The sequence below is a fragment of the Triticum dicoccoides genome, chromosome 2A (genome assembly GCF_002162155.2).
Source record: "Triticum dicoccoides isolate Atlit2015 ecotype Zavitan chromosome 2A, WEW_v2.0, whole genome shotgun sequence".
NCBI lineage: Eukaryota > Viridiplantae > Streptophyta > Magnoliopsida > Poales > Poaceae > Triticum > Triticum dicoccoides.
The window spans coordinates 698565223-698570344 of NC_041382.1; the positions used below are offsets into that span (position 1 = coordinate 698565223).

General features: G+C 55.2%; 1 pseudogene; it reads left to right on the top strand.

Annotated features, from left to right (window-relative positions):
- The first annotated feature begins 1848 nt into the window (after positions 1-1848).
- Positions 1849-4345, top strand: LOC119358131 (annotated as a pseudogene).
- The last annotated feature ends 777 nt before the right edge of the window (positions 4346-5122 follow it).

A 5122-nucleotide genomic window follows, 5' to 3' on the forward strand; every position in this document is an offset into this window, starting at 1 on the left:
CTACACGAGGAGAATCTGAGCCTGCTTGCTTGCTAGGTAGAGACACGCTCCCAAGTCGCAAAGTTGCGGATCGGCGTGACGTAGGAGGGGCGACGATGGACACGCCGCGGCGCGCGTCAACGTACGCTCGCCGATGGAGATGGCCACCTCGTCAGCGTCCTCGCCGGGAAGCTCTCGCCGTGTTTTCACATTCCATCGCCCCGTCGCTCGCTTCCACCGGATTAATGATCATTGGAACATCTACATCCGGCATCCCACCATATACCCAGGACGAACGTCCTGGTCACTGAGCAGCAAAAAAAAATCCCCTCCTCTAAAAACAACACCTGGACTGATCGGCACCTCAATATCTAGTCCGGGCGGATATAGAAAAGACCGAGCACGTCTGTCACGTTGGATTTGACCCATGCTGGCCCACCTCGAACACACACATATGTGTCCCCACCCGTTCCCTGGACCAAACCCTAGCCACTCCGCACCTTAACAGGCAGAAGCGTGTCCTCGCCCGAGAGTAAGGCTAGGCGGTCTGTGCCATGCAAACAGGAGGAAGAAGACAATGATTGGGCAGACAGTTCCGACAAGGAGGAGATCCGGCTTGATCCCTATTGGGTCTTTGATAGCTACTTCTGCGACAAAGAAGCCAAGGGCGCCGAGAAGGGCAACCATGGATGATCTTTGTCCATGTATGGCGGTGTCAACGTACGCTTAGTATGTATGCAGTTGCTGGATGTCCGGATGTGTCAGAAATTTATGTAGAATGTGTAATATGGATTTGGGATTTGCTAATTAAGGTTCCTAGATGTGGGAACGAAAATTTAAGGTGTGACCAGTCACTGTCTTCAGACACGCCCAATTGCGTCCACGAACGTTCGAGGGGCTGGATGTGATGTATCGGACTGTAGACGCTCTAATCATGCGAAATCTCATTGAATTCTGAGTGCCTTGTTGCATCAGTTACAACCTTTGCCGCGAACAGGTTGCATGGGACTCGTGAATGGATAGATGAATCCTTGGAAATGCTTATAGGAAAAGTGTTTTCTAAGATGATGCTTGTGGGAAAATGGCACTGCTAGATAAGTAAACCACTTTGTCTATGCCCGACGTGACCTTCCTTCATGGTTTACGATTCACTCTCTAGATGCTCGTTCATGACTTCTGCCTGAAGGCACATACCGAGGATGACATTATTTGGAAGTACTTTATTGATGGGATCTACTCAGTAATCACTGCTTACGAGGCTCAATTCTTTGGGTTAACTCTCCCGCCATGGATTTCAAGGTTTGGAGGGTTTGGGCACCCTCAAATATCAAATTTTTCACATTGTTAGTTTTGCAAGATCAGATTTGGATCGTCGATAGGTTGAAGAAGCAGGGTAGACAAAATTGTGCCTCTGTTTCAAAAATAAAATAAAAAATTACAACAGCCAGAGAATGGCATGCCGATTGCTGTAATAGATTAGTATTTCTTCCAATAATAGATTAGCGATGTCAAAACAAGTTGCCCGATTTTGTCAATTAGGAAATTTTAGATTTGTACAGTTTTAATTCTTCCAATCGTGCAGACTATTATTTGTACCATTTTACAAGATTCCTGGTACTTATAGAGAATTAAAATTGATTTTTGAAGAAATCTCGTCCTTTTCTTTGCTCGGTCTACACTGACCTTTCCCCCTTCTTTAACACCGACAATGTTTAATTGAGAAAAAGGATTTCCCATCGCTTTAAATTATAAAGCAACGTTCAACCAATACAACCAGCTTGTTGGGGCCGCAGCACAAACAAGCCCAAAAAAAAAGGAGAGAAAGAAAAAAGAAACAAATGCCGACGCTGGCAGCTCAACTAAGCAAAGATGACCGACACCCGCTGCACCCACCGGGGAAGAACCACCGCCCGCCAAACACTCCGAAGCCTCGTGTACCAAGCAACATCTTCAGGAAGAAATGCGACGACGACGCCGCTGCTGCCCGGACAAGTCCTAGGGTTTCCCCCGATACGCGGATGGCAGTGGGGAAGGGGGTATCACCGACGCCCCTCAGGAGGGTCCGGCAATGCCCACGGGCGCAGCAGGGCCGGTGGCGAACGAGCCACTAGAGATTTCTCCCACCCCAACACCACCACCGCCACCTCAGACAATCGAAAGCGCACCGCCCAACATGCGCCCACCAGCCTGTGCCACCACGGATACCGCACCATCTTCACCGTTTCGCTGAGGCCATCAACACGAGACCTGAAGGTAGGACGAGAAGACACCGGGCTCGGAGGCAACCGCACCGCAGCCGACAGGAGGGAACAACCTCCACCGTCACGCGGAGCCAACCGGACATGGCGACAGGGACTTGCCAGGCCACCACCGGCCCGGCCGGACCCCAACGAGTCCGGACAGTACGTCCCTGCAGCCACGCTGCAGCACGCCAGCCGCCGGAGCCACCACCACCGCAGCCACGACCCCTTCGTCACACCACCAGGGAGCCACGCCGTCGCGACCGGACCGCAGGCCCGCCCCAGCCCAGACGCCGCCGGTCAGCCGCCCACCACGCCGCCCCGCAGCCAACGGCCATGCCGCCGCATCGAGGGCACCCGAGGCCCACAGGACGCCGTCGCCGAGCCTCACCGCCGCCAGCCGAGCAGCATCGCCGCCGGGCAGGAGGGAGCCCCGACTCTCCCTCCCGGCGCGCGGGGGAAGGGACGTCCACCGCCGCCGGCGCCACCCGGGCACGCCGAAGGCCGCAGCCGGCGACGGCGAAGGGGGTGAGGGAGGAGGAAGACCGAGACGGGGAGGGGCAGGGGGCGCTCCGCCGCCTCGGGGGGCGGCAGGAGCACCGGGGGAGGGGCGGGGGCAGGGAGCGAGGGGCGCGCATGAGGCGGCCGACGCCAGCGGGAGGGGGCGAGGACAGCCGCCGCCGACGGGGAGGAACCCTAGCTCGGGTCGCGGGTCGCGGGAGCGAGGCCCCTGGTCGCCTCGCCAGCCAAAATCGGAGCTCTCTAGAAGGCCACCTACAATGTTTAATTGTACGCACTTGTTGAATTCCCTGAAATATAAAGTCCGCTATAACGTGCATCTTGATTGCAAGAATACAAGACAACTTCAACTTGTTTTGAAGATGGCGCACAGCACGTGATTAGAAAACTGAAGAAAGTTGCCATGTTGTGCAGAAAATTCATTCAGCAACGCCATGCTTCCTTATATGGGGTGACCTACAAGCTTCCATAAGGCCCCCCCCTCCTCCTCGTCGGAGGAGAACCAGACATCAGCCACCAAAACCCCTCCGGCCAACCTGTCGCCGGAAACAACTCTAGCCATCAGTCCTCTCGACGAACTCCTCCCCACAGTCGCTCTTCCACCATCGCCTTTTTTCGACCCGCCGTACATGAAAGCCGGCCAGGTTGCACTCTGCTGCTTCCTGGGCTGTGGCAATGCCATGGGCTTGGAGTTCGAGGATGATGCCTCCTACTACCTCCGCCTCTCCATCACCACCCCCGCCATCCACCTCGCCTCACCGCTCTACATCATCTTCCACTACTCCAACCGCCGCCTTGATGCCATTATCGTTGCCGCCCTGCTCCAGTCTGTTCTTGGCGGTGCTGCTGCTGACTTCTTCGTTGCCCAATGCTCTCCCCTCGTTTATCGCTTCCATGTGGCTTCCGCGCGTATAGTAGAGATCATCCTCGCACAATCCACACTTCGCTCCCGTGCTTACGCTTTCTCCTTCTTGAGAACTCTGCCCCCGCTCCCACCTTCCCCTCCCCACGATGCCACATGCATGCCGTTGGCTCACCTGCTCCAAATTCCAGAGGATCTGGGCCTTCACTTTGAGAGCGTAGCCTAGACACAATGTCGCTCGCTCATCTCCCAGCGTCCACCAAACCAACTGCATGGATGTCGCATGTATGTGCGTGTCATTTAGTTCCCTTTCACCCTTGACGCCATCACGACGAGTCTCATCCTAGTTTGCCTATTCGGTGACACCCACCACCACTTCAACGTCACGTACGACGGAGACTCCTGCTTCTCCTTCACAGTGGCCTCGCCTGCCGTTGCCGCGCTCATCGCCTCCATGGGCGACTTCCATAAGCTGGGCATCCTGCTCCGCTTCCCTTGGCATGTTCCTACGGGGCGTGCTCCATGCTCTCCATCGCGGACGATCATGCCATCGAATGGGCCTATGTCATCCTCGCCGGCGGCAGACGATCCTACCCTGCCGCCACCTGCGTCTACAATTATTGTTCTCTCGAAGGAGCGTCGTCAACGACCGGGTATAAGCTTTTTCTACCATATGCTTAATGTTCTCCGCTCTTGCCAGCTTACACCACATGCAAATTACACCCATCACACGCATTTGTTTTGAGTTACCTTCCTACCTATTAAGGTTAGACCTAATGAACTACTAGTAGAATCTGCCCTAAACCACTGTTTTTCGGTCAAACAAGATTTTCTAGCAGTCAAAGTTCATGAGCATGTGTACAAGTCGGGCGTCCTCTCCCGATCAATAAAAATTCAAATACTCAATCTAGGGTCCATAGATCTTGAAGGTTTTTGGATCTTCCTCTTTGACTAGCTCGAGCAAGCCGTTGCACACTGCAGTCGTTTTCTCCATCATTACACTAAGTTTGCTTACCCTACATTGCCCCCTCAATCAGACTCCATTCTTGGCCCATTTGAACGTCGGCATCTTCAGCCCCGCACGACTCTGCACCCCACCTCCCTCGCACGTTTGCACCATGTCCCACCTACGTCGCATGCAAAGATGGCCCACCCCATGCATCATGATGGCGGTGTGGCGCCCCCTGACCCACCAAATCTATCAAAAGATCCGTACGCTGCAGCTGCCTCGGCACATGCGGAGGGACCTGCCGCGAACCCCCAAAACCCTCTCTCTGTCTCTCTGTCTGTGCCAATTTTGGATGTGCTGCTTGCCCGCCCCGCGTCTAATCCGGGCACGTCTGCGCCGCCCCCTGTCGCCCCACGCGCGTCCCCGATAAGCATATCTGCAGTGAATCTTGCGTTGGGAACCGACGAACCGACGACCCCGCACGCCTGCCTGTCGCCACAGTCCCCTTCCGCCTCCCATGACCAGCATCTAGACCTCATGATCATGCCTAATCCCCCTGCCCAGCCTACGTCG